The 15990-nt window shown below is 37.1% G+C and overlaps 1 protein-coding gene across 1 annotated transcript in view; it reads right to left on the reverse strand.

Moving 5' to 3' along the window:
- Positions 1-217: 217 nt before the first annotated feature.
- The window catches only part of FOXG1 (forkhead box G1), a 28022-nt gene continuing 12249 nt past the window's right edge, over positions 218-15990 (reverse strand). The window contains exons 4-5 of the mRNA XM_058293630.1: positions 9208-9413; positions 218-4953 (exon numbers count right to left, since the gene is read on the reverse strand). The gene's annotated coding sequence lies outside the window, so the exon portion shown is untranslated. The remainder of the gene's footprint in view (positions 4954-9207; positions 9414-15990) is intronic.

Consider the following 15990-nt stretch of genomic DNA (forward strand, 5'->3'; position numbering starts at 1 on the left):
GATGTGACAATCTCAGCGCTGTCATTTACCTTTCAAGGATCATAGAATTTTTGCTTTTAACACATTCCCTGGAGTACCTACATGTTTTCATTATAAACCAGTAGTTGAGAAAACATGCCAGATGCTAAATACAAAATCCACCATGCAGGAAACATGTAGAAATGTAACAACTGTTTGGAAGAAAATATCTTGAAGTCAACTTACATAAAATCGTAAATGATTTGCCAATGAATTTTAATTAAAATTTACGTTGCACAAAACTTCAAACACTAAACAATTTCTGCTGAACTACTATCGGACTAAAATTATTTTTATCAAATATGCTTAAAACTTTAAGCTAAAATGTCTAGGTTCTATAATATAAAAGTTTAGTCATAGAAATGTAGAATTTACAATATCAATTTAAGTTATAAAACAAAATGAACAAAGTAGCTTAAAGTCTAGAACACTTAAGCCCTCTTAATACTTTAATACATTATATGAAATCTTACACAGAATATGCAGCACTCAAGGCATTAATTTCTTATATGAATATTCAATAACTTGTAATGTCCAACTATACTGAAAACTTAAAAACTCTTAAAAGAGGTTCATATTCATAAAAGTACATGCAAATGAAAGTTTTAGAATGGTTGTGTAATGGTTATAATAACTCGAATTGTTTTCTCAGTAAATTCTTCCTCATCTTCATTATTATTCTTAAGTATCAAGAAAATTATTTATATAACACAAACAATACAATCAATAAAAAGTGATAAAAAATGATATATAGTGCAAGACAACTGAGCTTATATAAATGCATACTACCTAAAATATTTTATCATGGTTCTTTATGACTACACACTTAATAACATATTTCTACTTAACACTATAAATCTGTCATTTCCTACCTTTTAAAATGTGTATTTGCAAATATTTTCTCTCAGAATTGTTTAATTAAATAGTATGCATTTCCAATTAAAGAACTAATGTATTTTTGGATATTCATTTTTCTACATTTAGTTATTTAATAAAGGCTAAAATTGGTTAGGCTAATGCAGAAACTAAAATTATGATGTTATTATTTTGAACTCTCTAACCTTTAATTTGCAAACAGGTAATTATATGAGGAAGTGCAAAATACAGTCAGAAAACAACAAATATTTTATATAAGAATTATTAATCAGTTACAGCCACTCAAAACAGAAGTATGTGCATGAACGTATAATATCATCTAAAGAATGTCAGTCTTTAACTTCACTTAATTACTAAATGGTCATTTCAAAATGACCTTTATAAGTATTTTAAACATTTCTTCAATTAAACATGGATAATATAGGATACTTTGATTTCTAATAAAAGATATGGAAAGTAATACCGATTTCATATCTGCATATTAGTTATAAGAAAACTACTGATTCCTTCCAAATAGTTATCAGTATAATCAAAAATGCACTCCGTGGAAAGGAAAACACTAATATATTTAACCTATTTCCAATAGATTGTTAATATTATTAAAATGTGGGTGTTGAGTGCTTGTTGTTAGCATTTGTAATTTGTTGAGTAAAGTGTAAAACATACAGGAAGTTTGAATCTATTTCTTTATCTATGACGAGGAAACGTCATGAAAACATTAAAAGTCTGTCTTTTGGATAGCCCTTGAGATTTCATGTGATGAATAGGTTTTATATAGAGAACTCTCTCATCAATAAACTAGAACTTTAGAAAAGGTCGTATTTTGGAGTATCATAGCAAAACTTGTACTGTGAGTAAAGTTCATTATTTCAGCAATTCGTCAGAGAAAAAAAAAACTTATATCTAACATTTCAATCCACTGGTTTCCAAGTATTGTAGTCACTTAGAAATCACAGTTAACAACAATAATAAATCTTAAAAGCATTGACTTTTATACTTCATTCTAACAAAACAATTCACTATTTACTTATTTTACACTTAATCTCCATACTAAATCTGAAAGTATGCTCTCAGTAACAACTAAATAAAAGAATGTTGGGATAATGACACAAGATGATAAAAGCAAGGAAAATGCTCATTTGAGGATATAATACCACCTTTAAGTAGAAATGAAGTAGGATAAATGCTCCACAAAAAGTTACCCAGAGAATTTTTATAGACAAAAACTTATCAAAAGATTGTGGAAAGCCTTCCTAGATGCCAGTCCCTGTTGACAAAGGGTTTCTAACGTGAGACTTACTGCTCTATAAACTTATGTGCAAATACATTTTATAGCCAAGAGTTCCTCGTCATCTTTAACTAATTGATGAAAATTTAGAGAAGAGTTATAAGACAATTTTGTTAGCGGTGGTGTTTGGTTGGTTAGTAAAGAAGAGATGATACTATATGTTCAGCAAATCTATTTCTTTTCCTTCTAAACACATGGCTAAATTACATTCCCAGTCTCCCCTGCAATTAGGTTGTGCCATGTGACTAACTTCTGGCTGATTAAATGATAGAATACGTGCAAGATCCTCAATAAACTTTCTTCCCTCCCTACCCAATGCAGAGAAACCAGAGCCACTTCTGGATCTCTAAATGACTTAACAGGACTAAATGGAACAAAGTCCTATACCAACTCTTCACCCCGGTCCACACTGGAATGTAACATGAGGGAGTAATAAATCTGGATTGTATTAAACCACTGAGACTTAGGAGAGGCTAGAATATTATTTATTCATTAATTATCAATTCTTTGTATAGTATGAATAATCAAGAATCAAATGTGGTACTTTAATGGAAGGCAAATGTCAATAATTGTATTGGAGCTAAATATTACAGTAAGAAAAGTTTATAGAAGCTGTATGATCGCCAATATTCTGCAAATGGTCCCAGAGAGAGTCTTGCTTATCCAATAATATTCTAAATTTATTTCCTCTTATGATGAGAATATTAGTATTACTCTTGGTGATAAATGCTTAAGGCATTAGCTACCATCCATGCTTACCACACTCTGTACATAAAGCTAACCACTTTATATTAATAATTTCCTTAAATATCAAAGTGGCCAGATGAGGAAATTTTCATAATATAGTCATCAAACAGAGAAAATAGAGGCCTACAAACATTAAAAAGACTCACAGCTAATAAATGGCAAATCCAAGACTCAAATGGTTATTTTTGCTCTGTGACCATGCTTTTAATACATAAGATTGCATTATTGGTAATCTTTGGTCCCAAAAAACTATTTGTACAATGGTAATTTATTCCAACTACCTTTATGCCTGCAAATAGGATCATGTCATTGTGCATGCATATTATCTGTCATAAGAAGGGGTCACAGAGCAGACCATGGCAAATATACTATAATCCTGGGTCTGGTCCTTATACCCAAAACCATAGAACCTGGCTTTCTGAACATGTTAAAAGTTAATCCATCTATCAAAGGTAGATATGCAATAAAGAAGCCACTAATAGTCAGACCCAAAATTTAAATTATTAATTTGTGATGAATAGTTTAAATTGAAAACTTCAATGGATTCCTGGAACATAATAATTGCTCACTAAAATGTAACTACATTTATAAATAACATACCTAAAATTCATGTGATTCTTTTCTAAGAGCAGAGCAACTTTGGAAACCAAATCATAATCAGAATATTTTTAAAATGCATGGAAACAGAATAAAGGCATTTTTATGGATAGAATGTTTAATAGCATCAAGTTTAAATAGCCTGATAGCATTCACAATAGGAATGGCCTTGCCATTGGGACAGAAGTCCACTGGACTGAAGACCACTCCCTCCCGTCTGAACTATATTTGAATAAGCGTTGCCTACATTGCTTCTGACTTTCCTTTATCTGTCCTTTCATAACTAATACTCTTTCTGTGGGCATGCTAATACCCTCACTTAGTATAACTTAGGTCCTGATGCACTGGAGTTAATCTTTTCTTTTAAGGTAACTATGCACATCTTAGTGTTGATCCATTTTGTGCTGTTCCAGAAGTTTAACTTGCAAAGGGCAATCTCATCTAATGGCCCTTATTTCAAATTCCTTGCCGGTACCTCTCTCATTTTAGCCTATAAGAACCAATAGCTATAACAAGAATTGGAAGAACTGATTCTAGGATAAAGTAATGCACATTTTTAAAATCCTGTATTTCTAAGAAATGAGTGTGGATAAATTCTTCTCCTTTCACTTAAGGTAGAAGCAATATAGTCACAGGATTCAGTTAACCATCTTAACACCCCTCTTGATTGCTGGGTTAAAACTCAAAATTCCCTCCACAAGAGACACCCTATCTCCTTATAAAGGCACCAAACCCCATAATAAGCTAATCTGTTGCTCTGAAAGGAGGCATGGCCCAGAAAAAAATCAGTTAGCATGCTCTGCCAGGTACACTCAATCAATCTATCAATGAAACAAGTAAGATTGCTCAAATTTTATGCTGCCACAACACAGTACACTTCAAAAGCAAAGTCCAGTACTAAAGCCCCAACGTTACATTTTCCAAATAGGTAAATGCAAGAGAAGCACTTACCCACAAACAAGTGTGTGGGAGATACTAAATGCAATAATAAGGCTAATTAACCCAGCAGGGTGCTTCAAGACTGGAATGATTCAGTCAGACAAAAACAAACAATTTTTATTCCTTTATTATTACCTCTTCCTTATCTGTGGAGCCAGAGTGTGGGAAGAGGACCAAGGTTTCCAGATATGGACAAATGTATTTAAGGCCTATCTAACAGTTTAACTAGAATCAGGAGGATACCATAGAAAAAACAGATTCAAAAACACATAACAAATGCTGAAGCTACTTTATCTGGAGACACATGAGGACTGAAGAATGCCTTTCCTCTTCAAACTACTTTCTGCTGGGATCCAGATACTTCTGATTTGGAGACCTCATACTTGGAAACTTCTGCTTGATAAGAGTATATCAATGAGTAGATATCCTTTGATCCTAAGTAGATGATCATGCCATCAACCTTCATTATACTGGCCAATGAAAAATCTCTGAAAATAAGAACATGAAAAGAACAAGAAAAGATATATCAGTACAGACTAGGCCATGTCTTAGTAAGACGTAAACAGAAGAGGATAAAAACTTAGGCAGATACAGCAAAAACAATTTTAAACGAATGTTAATACTGTATTTTTAATTTTTTAATTGTGTAGCATTACATTAACTTAACACTTATTCAAACTAGTTTAATTGATAATAAAATGAGAGAAATTCCATTTAAATAAGTATCATCTATGGTGTCACTGTAAAAACTTGGTAAAATCCGAATACACGAGCTATTTCAGTATAGCAATATAGAACATAGATGAAGAAACTGTTGTATATCTGAGCATATCCAATGTCCCTCTGCCAAAAACAAAGAGATGAGCCAAGAAATAAAGAATTTAAAAGAAAAAAATGCCAAGTGATTTTTGAAAATATTACAGATCCTAAAAATGTAATTGTCTTACTCTATTCAATTCTTAGCAAATGTATAACTGAAAAGATAAATAAGATTCAGCAAACAATCATATGGTTTCATTTGATTCTACTTTGTAAGTTTCCCATAGTCAACAAACTGAACATATAATGAAAGGAAATAAAAATGAAACAATTTTAAAAGAAAAGAGCTGATATTCCAAAGAAAAAAACTAAAGAAACATTGAATAAAACACTCAAAGTAAGAAATAATTGTGTTTTTGTTAGAACTAATGAATGAAAAAATATCAAAGAGGAGTGAAAACTTTACTATGTCTCCATTACTACTGAATAATAGCTTGGGGTACATGTTCAAAAGCTGCACTTTCAGACAGTGCCTTTTGGATAGTTGTTTTTTCCAATACTATAATTTAATAGTATGTGCATATTAAATAAATAATCGGTGTTATGCTTTTGCTAAGACTTAAAATAAAAATTACTTTCGAGAAAGAATCTCAATCTTGATTATAATGGTGAAGAAAGCTGCCATTTCAGACAATAACTTACCAGTCCTAGGTAGTTATATTCTGATAAACAGGATTTGATTTTCAAGTCCTAAAAAGTCATTTATCGTGTGGCTCTAATTTAGTCATCTATGACCATTAGAGAGAAAAAAAAATACCCTTCATCAAAAGCATATTTCCCACAAAACTTCTGGTGGAAAATCTCAAAAATGCATAATCTAACTTCAAAATTAGTGTTTCCATTTCTAAAAATGGGAAAACAAAAGGGATAAAGTGCTACCCATACTTACTAACTTTTGTTTAAATTCATGGGAAACGTGGTGCCTATGGTTAATTATTTGAATGGGCATTTAGGCTGTCTTGCCTACATCAATTAAATGAGGTAATACACAAAGATGAAGGCCGGTTCATCTTTACTTTTTTCAGTAAGAGCAGAAACTGCTTAGAGTCTGTGAATTACCTGTCCTGTTTCATGGGTAGCATCTGTATTGCTCTCACACATCTGTGGAAGCACACTGTCAGCCAACTGTTAATCAAGGATCACTTCCCTTCAAAGTGACTGATGATCCACTGTTAAAACAGCTTATAAAAATAACTTCTCCTTCAAAAAGGTGCTTCAGAGTTTTCAGACACATTTCACCATTACTGCTCGCTTAATGCATGTTTGAAACTTAATTTTTCATTAATATTTAAAGAAGAAATGGCTTCAGGACAAAGTTAAATGATCCATTACATTTTAGAAATAAAATATTATTGGCATTATTTCATTCTGATTACAGGGAATGATAATGTCCAAGATTGGCTTTTAAAACTGTTAATGAGCCCTGGCAATGTGAAAAAGATATGGATTGGGTAGATGTAATGAGATATGATTAAAGGGTGCAGGCACTGAAGGGTGTTGGAGAAATTCTTTCCAGAAAGAGTATAATTAGTGTCTGATAAAAGTACTTAGTAGATAAGATTTTTGAAGAAGAAAGGTTAAGATAAACACATACTTTACGACAAACCTGCTTAATTCTTTCCCTTTGGTTCTCTTACATACTCAATATTATGCTGAAGTTTCATACATAAATAATGTTTGTCGAACACTTGATGCAATTCTACCAGACAATTAGAGTGTTTTAATTGCCAGACACAGAGAGCAGAAAATGTGTTGAAACATTTTATTCCATTTTCAGTGTACATTTCTTTGTTGATTTACGTAATGTAGCTAATAATATGCAACCTACCCTGGTTTTAAACAAACAAATGAACTTCTAAAAAGCAAGCTTTCCATAAGTTGCTAAGCAACTCCAAAGGCACATTTTATTAATACATAATGTTTGTATGACAAATCCATAAGATATCTAAATCCATTTTATGAAAGTAGAAAATCCAAGGAGGTACCACTCTGAATTTTCTCTTTCTAAAGCCCCAGGGCTAGATAGACACACTGCCATTTCAATGGTACGTTTGTTTCACCAAACAAAAATTTACAAAGGAACAAAAAAATATTCCTCCAACGGAAATAGTTACTATACTGCAAGTCAGGTCCTGGGACTCATGGTGTAGCTTTCCTTAGTCAGAGCTCATGCTTTCTTCCCAAAACTCAGGGTTTCTCAACCTCAGAACTACTGACATTTTGGACTGGATAATTCTTTGTTGTGAGGGGCTGTCCTCTGTATTGTAGGATGTTTAGAGGCATCCCTGGCCTCTACCCACTAGATGCCAGTAATGCCCTACCCTCACACACAGTTGTGACAGCTAAAAATGTCTCAAGGCATTGCCAAATGTCTCCTGGGGGGGAAATCACCAGAATTGAGGTCCACTGCAACTAAAAAATGTGTAGATATGTTAAATGAGAAAAGTATTTTGAGCTTAACTGGTGATGAAAATGTCTTCAAGTTAGTCACCATGCAGTCAACAACTACCATCCCCTACAACCACAAATAATGAAGAAAAAGAGGAGAATATTGCCTCTAGAGGTCCAGTGGCTCTTGTTCTATTCAAGATTAACCCTGATGTTCATTAAAATGCATTTGTCTTGTATAAAAATTGGGGAGAAGGAGTCTAACAATGGTTCTGTCTTATCAATTCTGGAGCATTCTCACATTCCAGAGCTGTACCAAATCTTTTCCCCTGCTCTTTATCCCTCAACTTTCCCTATAATCAGTAGCAGGGTAAGAATCATGTCAAAAGTAAATCTCAATTTTAACTACGCCTTCCTCTGCTCAGAGGCCCACCAGAGTTCTCTATCACCCATACTTTCAAATACAAACTCCTCTGAATGTCTTAAGGGTGCCTACAAATTACCACCAAACTCCAACTCATCAAACATCTTTCTCATTTCCCATTTATGCCACCATTACCCCTCTTGCACACAGATAGCTTGTATATTCAGATCTTCATATGTGGTATACAAATGAAAATTCATTACCTTCATGAAAGTTTTCCTAATTAATTCTTCCTTTATTTATCAGAATCATATTATCTATTAAAAGAATGACATGACTGCAAATTAAAATGTGAAGCAATTATTGAATGTCTTCTATATGTCAGACATTGAACATTGCTTAGATGTTCTATAAATTTACATTTACATTGTTTATGCCCAACTAAACTTTAAGGTCCCAAAGGAAAAGAACAGGTCATATTTGTACACCTCCGACACTTTTTAATAATGATGCTAATAAATATACTTTACATTTTGTTAGCAATTATAACCTTTCCAGTTACTTTCATGGTTATCTGACTATATATTTTCAGTATTTTACAGTCAATGAAAGTGGGACACTGAATGCATTAGGGACTAGTCAATGTGTTATACAATTAGTGCTCAGTAGAGTATGCATTTAATACTTGCTGACTGAATCCAGTCTCACAGCTTCACAACGTTCAAGTCTCCCACAGTTACAAAGGAAGTTCTTATGGCATTTAAAAATAAAAGTTATTATAAAGAACAAGAACTTCTGCATGATACTCTGATTAAGGAGAAGACAAAAGATAGAAGGGACTTAGGATTGACAATGGTTTAACTGTAGCGTAGCAGGAAAGCAAGAGACACTTCTTAGTTTCTGCATAAAATTGGGTCCAAGAGATGAACTTCATTTCATAAAGCCTCAAGCTCTTACCAGGAAAAGTAAAACTGCCAGGAGAAATCAAAATGGAGGAAAAAAACTCTACGGAAAAGCTGATATGCCTCCAAATTCTAAGAATTACAGCATTTACCATATAAGTAAGTTCAAGAAAACATTTTCCACAATTCTTAGGAATTTTACTTGTTTTTGGAATCCCTAGAAAATGCAACACCAAAGTGCCTGTAAAAATCATTTATCAGTATCTCACCTGAATTCAGCAAAATACTAGAAGTTAGAGATCAGCTGATTTCTGAGGACATGCACTAACTCTACGAACAACGTGGCTGAAGAAGTGCCACTATTTATTACAAGCCTACTGAGTTCAGACACTGGCCAAGGCCCGGGAGAAATGAGGCCTAAATCGGAGTTGCTGAGGCGAACCTGGACAGAGGTCTTCAGAAAGGTGCAGGTGATCTGAAAGGAAACGAGAGAGGATTTAGCTTCACCAGGCCCTTCTCCCCACCGCTCTGTCCTTCGGCCACCCAAACGTGAGGACGTGACATCAACAGGTAAAGGACTCAACGGCCACCAAAAACAGTTAGAAAACCAGTTTCCAACGACGTCGGAGGCCATGTGACTGCGGGGACGCGCCCGCTCTGGGGGACCGGAAGTGCAAGGCCTGGGAGCGCGGGAGAGAAGCTCCAGGGCGGGGCTTCCCCGCCGCGACGCGACCCCGGGCCGCCCAGGCGCTAGATTTGTCCGACGCCAGGTCCCGGCCTTTTAAAACAGGGGCTTTTGAGCTTTTCCAAAGAGTTCCCTAAATGTGGCGGTAACCTGGACCGGCGTTTCTCAGGGAAGGACCCCGCTCCTCTCCCCGAGTTTTCTCAGGCGAACGCGCGCCCACAGCCGTGCGTGGAGAGAAGGGACGCCGCGCGCCGGGCGCCGCGCGGGGAGCGGCCTGCCTCGCGTTCGCCGAGCGGCGCTGCACCCCGAGGTGGGGGGTCCCGGCGGGCGGGGCGTCAGGGAAGGGGGCGCGGAGGGGCGGCGGGCGGCGCTGCGGGCGCTGCTGGTGCGTCTGCGGAAGGCCCGCGGCAGCGGCGGCGGCGGCGGCGGCGGGGAGGCCTGCTCCGCCCCGCTCGGGCCCCAGCCCCGCTCAGGCCCCAGCCCCGGCGGCGGGCGGCGCACCGGCGGGACCGCGCTGTGACAGCGGCCGGGGCGGAGGGGAGGAGGCACCTCCCGGGCGCTTTTAAAGTTAAATTGTTAAGAATAAGGTTGTCTTCATTTTTTTGTTTTGTTTTGTTTTTAATCGGGGGTATAGAAAAGAAGACAGAAACTCGGAGCCTGTCTCTGTCTTCCACCGCCCCCGCCCGAATAAATTCTGAATCCCGCGGCAGCCTGCCCTGCAGCTGTGGAAGCCCGAGGACGCGGCGAGCAGCACTCTCTCCCTCTCGCTCCCCCGCCCTCCCACTCTGCACCCACCGCGTCGTGCCCGCCGTACCTTCCTCCCCCACATTTTCCCGTCCCGTGGCAGGTAACCTTCACATATTCCACAAACGATCGTAGCGTTCTGCCTCACTTGTTCTGAGCATTCCCGATTCCCCTACTTCAGACAGGGGAGCTAGGGAGTGTTTCGCTGGTCTTAACGGAATTAAAATGTGCCATCCTTATTTGTTCCCAGAGGCGTGGGAGGGAGAGTGTTTGGACTTGCTCTGATAGTCCATAGATTTTTCACAACGTGGTTTATAAAATCACTTCTAAGTTCTACGTAAGCTCGTCATCACTGAGAATTCATTTGTGGTAGGAAATCGCTTTCGAGATGATTTGTCATCACATTAAACATAGGACTTCTTCCCAAAACCCTTTGAAAGTCCGAAATGGAATGGAAACTCTATGTTAATTTCCAAAGGTCTAAGGACCCAAGGGCTTAGCTCCCCCTTTGCTTGCACTGCCTATTCCCCACCATCCTAGAGATGAGGAGAAATGCTGAGATCAATGGTCACAGAACTGAGCAGCCTAATATTTTTGACTGTTGAAAGGGCGGGGGTGGGAGGTAAAGGGAGGGCAGGGGGAGAAGGAGAATAGAGGGGCATGAAGGAGAGAAAGGGAAAGAGCAAAAACATTTGTGTTCATTTACACATTTCCTTTGCAGACAAAAAAGTCCCACCATCAGCAAAAGAAGTCTCTTCATCCAAAATAGCAGCCAAAGAGGGAAAATTAGAATATGCATAAATTCCTTCATTTTCAGTCGCACAGAGCACGATTTCCGGCAGATTTATGTTTAAACTGCTCGATTAATCCCAATTTCTGAACAGCATTTTCCTTAACCTCTTCCCAAAACTCACCTAAAGAATATTGCTCTCCTCCCACCACCCTGTTTTACAGCCTCTCTCTTTCCTATTTCCCAACTGCCAATAAAAATTTTTGTGATTAGACTGTAGCTATTTTTCCTGGCCATTGTCTTCCTTTTAGAGTTGGACTGATGCTTTGGACCACACTTTAATGCAAGCTGTCTACTGTCTGTGAAGCTGAGACTACAAATGAGAGCCTAGGGGGAAGGGATGCTTTTGAAATGTATATCTAATAGAGAATAAACATGATAAGACCAATAGACTCCTGCAAATCCTCTCATGGAATAGAATCCTTTCCTATCCTACACAGGTCACGTTTAGTAAGAACTGGGATGCTTGGACATAGCTACCCTCCACATCCACAGCAGTTTTTAACATACATTTTAGACAGCTGCACAACCTTCTTCAAAAGAATGTTGCTCTTCATAAATATTCAAGGACTATCAGTCCACTAAAACCCCTCATGGCCCATTTCTAAGATATTTTGCTTTGCCCAATTCTTTCGCAAAGATATTTGCCAGATCTGACTGTGCCTACCTTGCAATATTCCTTGTTGGGGGAAAAAAATGTTAGCATCATTTGAAATCATTCCGTTCCTGAAATACTACTTCTTGAATTGAGTTTACTCCCTCCTATTTATGAAACTGTAGGTTTCTTGTACTTAATATTAGAATGCAAATATTTGAAGAATGAAATGATTGCATCTTAAAGATGAAAAGATGTATAGATCTTAATTCCACCTACCCCTAAATTCCTCATTCTTGCACACCCCAAGACAATTTAGAAATCTCCCTCATAATATAATCTAAGCAGAAAGTTATGGTTCTGACTGTCCTTCAGTGTTTACAGATCATATATAAACCCCAATGGTTGGTGGTTAAAAAGTTATAAATATCAGCATTGTGTTTAGGTTTTAGTTTCTATTTTTAAAAATTAGCCATAAATATTTGAACCACCTGCAGTGTGGGGTATTTAAAAGATATGCATACACATTTAAATATCTGGTTTGTATTGGCTAAAGATTTATTAAGATATTGGTATAGAAGCCTACTAAATTTGATAATGGGTGCATGAACTCTGTGCCTGTATCTACATGACTTTTACTGCTTCCTGGAATAACAGTGTTTTAATTGTTTCTTTCTGTCAAATATCCCCATTACAAAAGTGTTACACTTCCGTTTCTTTTAGTTATGATCTCTCCACTGACATGGAAGTTTCTCTTGTATACAATTAAAAGCAAAGTACTGGGAAATAAATTATCAAATGCAATATATCAGGGAGTTTAGGTAACAGATTTGAGGGTCACTTTTACCTGCCATGCTGATTTCTTTTAATTTGCTTTTTGTAACAAATGATAGTCTGTTCATCAAAAGAATAAGTGAAACAAAAATCACACTGGTTAGAAAGATTTTCCTTAAAATATTACCTTAATTAGAATGAAATTTTCTGTGTAAAGCTCAGTTTGATTTCAAGTTGCAGGGGAGTACTTCCAGAATGTTGATGTGAATTTAATAGTTATTATTAGTACATGGAGGAAGCCTGAGGTACCATTTAAGAGCAGAGCAGTATACAGTTGCAGCCAGAGCCGCTTTTCTTCCATTGCAGACTTAAAGAGGTGAGATAAGATGAGCATCACCTCGGTGAAATTATCCCCAGAAAGGAAAGCTCCTCATTCTCTGCTGATCTTTACTGACATAATATTATCATGAACTGGATTTTTTTTTCATGCTTTTTAGAAAGAAATGAAAAGTATTGTCCATCCTCCCTGCTGTGAAAGGTAAAGGGAGAAATGCATGGGACTACTAATAGGAAAGTTTCTTCCTTCTTTCTTTCCCTCCCTTTCTTCCTTCAACTACTGTTTGGTTTAATGTTATCAGGTAGTTGTTTATGCAAGCTTGAAACCACTATCTAAAGAAAAAAAGTTTCCTGGAGGACAAAAACTGGCTTTTGATATTTATGCCTTTCTTTGTATGAGTCTTTTAAAAAAAGACATGCAGATCTTGTTTTCTCATCAATTTTCTTTGCAAGAAATCTGAACAAAGCAAAAATACTTAACGGTTACCCTGTCTCCTCACAAACTGTCCCTCTTCTGTATCTAATGCCCTTCTCCATTTGTCCCTAGCTGCTAGACTTCCAGTAGCCTCTCTTCTCAGCCTCTCTTCTCTCCCACTGTCCTTCCTCTCCTAACCAGCTTTATTTCTCCCCTTCAGAAATGAAGGCAATTATCACCTGTTTTGACCCCAACATCTGCCTGACGTACTTTCAATATAATTCCCTGCCCACCTGCTTTTTTAAATCAACTAGCATGTCATTTTGTGGGAGGGGGCGTGCAGGAGATGGGGGCAACCTTGGGCTGAGAAGAGAGTTGGAGTCCTGCAGGTACAGACTCACTGGCAAGTTCTTTCCAGCTTGGTTCCAGGAACTAGTAGATGTTTTCTCACCCAAAACAATAAACCCTGTCAGGTTTACAATTGACAAAAGCACCTCTCTCCCCTACCCCGACCCCCATCTTGAGGAGATGGGCTTAGCTTTTCTCACTAAACCACCAGAAGGTACAAAAATCTTCTACCTATTCTTCTCCTTTCACTTCCACTCCCTTCTCTTTATTGCTCCCTTCCATCCCTCTATCTCTAAAGAAATCAAAAGAGTTCATCCTGGGGACCTAATCTCTAGCTTTTGTACCTTCCTCTGTGGGCTGAGTTCCTCAGGTCCAGTGTTCTCTACAGGTTCACAGGAACTTCACTTACTCAGCCCATCTTAAATTCTTCAGCTTTGTGAGCATGCTAACCAAATATGACCATTTAGTGACTCATCAACAGAGCTCCTGTCAAAAGACACTAGTTTCCTTCATCCAGGAATCTCCTCACCTGTTTGTCTCTGCTCCCAACCAACTTCCAGGACTGACTTCTTTGGGAATGGCTACTGCAGGGGGTCATATCCATAGAAATGAAGGAGAGGGTTAGATACAAATGTACTCAGTTTTCTCGCCATTAAAAGAGGTCTACCATATTAGACCAAGGAAGTTCCTATTAGGGAGCTTGAGTTGGGCTGGAACAGATCACCCGACTACCTAGCGAAACAAGAAATCAGAGGAATGCCTGACTGTATCCATGAAACACAATTTCAGACTTAAGTGGATTCTGTCTTCACTCTGTCACCCAGAGAAATTATTTTTATAATTGTTTCTATTATTATTATTAACACTTTATTTTTGTCATTATTGTTGCAGTTTTTGTTATCTCTGTTGTTGTTGCAGCTATTATACTATTCAACAGAAGTTTAGGAAGATTAGTCAGTTTAATTAGTTTATTGGTAATTTAAAGCTGAAAACTAGTAATTAAGCCAAAAACTAAAAATGATCAGGGATGATTCATACCATTGTAGGATTTAGGAGGAAGTGGATCTAAATTTTGCATATAAAATTTGGCAGCTGTGAAATAAACACGACTTGGGGTCACTTAGCCCACCTCCCATCACCCCACCTGCAAAGATGCAGCTAAGATCATTCTGTGATTTGCTTGGTAGAGTGGGAAAAAATAGTGTGTTTCTGTTGTCAGAGAACAAAGGTCCCACGTATGTTCTTCATGTGATTTGCATTTCCACGTGGATGCCTTCCACTTAGGACCATCCAAACATCTAAGATCACTCCCCTCCAAGTTTGCCTCCTTCCTCTCTGCTCTTCTTACACACCTCACTCAAGAGGGTGCATCAAATGAGACAGGTATACAATTTCAGTCCTCTCTTCAGGCAGATATCTATGGAATATAAATTCAATAATGCAGTTCTCTACACAACAAGCTCTCTGCTCTCTTTCAAATATAATTAATGTTTTGATAGTGTAGTTCTTTAGCTACGTATATACACACAAAAACAGACGCACCCTCTAGCTTTACTGTTTGTGCATTTAAAACAGAAATGGATGCAGTTCTTTCAGTGACTCCTAAAATTCCACAACTCGAGTCAGCCTACAGAGAAGAAATCTGTTTAGGTAATAACAGAACAGTCCGTTGTGTGCCAGAAAATATTCAAAACAAGATGAAAATGCAAAAGTCTAGTTTTTGGTAGTCATTTTTTTGTCAAATTTCCTAGAAAACAAAGGATATTCTCAACTACTGTTCTGATACAGACATTCTCTAGATATCAGTCTACATCAACAAAAGCACTGTGCTAAACTCCTGGTTTCTTTTCCAAGTTTTGAAGATGAACAGTGAATTTAAAGATCTTCCATTTTATCCACTTGAGACTACATAGACATGGGTATATTTTAAAAATTGCAACCATAATAACAAAACTATAGTGACTTCCACAAGAAATTGATTACTGTCTAGTATCGCAGCTATATGTTTTAGATGGATTAAATCATTTAATTGCTCTCAGGTGTATACTGACATTTGTATGTGAACTCGATAGAAACACAAACAGGCAGATAAATAACAATATAGCCAATAGGAGTTAAGTGAGCAAATGCTGAGCTTGAATATATTCAAGTGCATCATAACCCCATGTTTCATTTTTTCAATCCCATTACAATTATAAGAGAATAAATAACCATGTAGAGATCATGGTTTCCTCTTTAATAAAGAAAAAATAAAATCTATAATACATAGCCCAATAAAATATAAATTTTAATCTCTGCATATTTTTATTGAGTTGAAGAAACTAGTTTTTGATTCCCAAGCATCTTGGTCATTCTGTTTGTAGAT

The sequence above is a fragment of the Dasypus novemcinctus genome, chromosome 3, assembly GCF_030445035.2.
Source record: "Dasypus novemcinctus isolate mDasNov1 chromosome 3, mDasNov1.1.hap2, whole genome shotgun sequence".
Classification (NCBI taxonomy): Eukaryota; Metazoa; Chordata; class Mammalia; order Cingulata; family Dasypodidae; genus Dasypus; species Dasypus novemcinctus.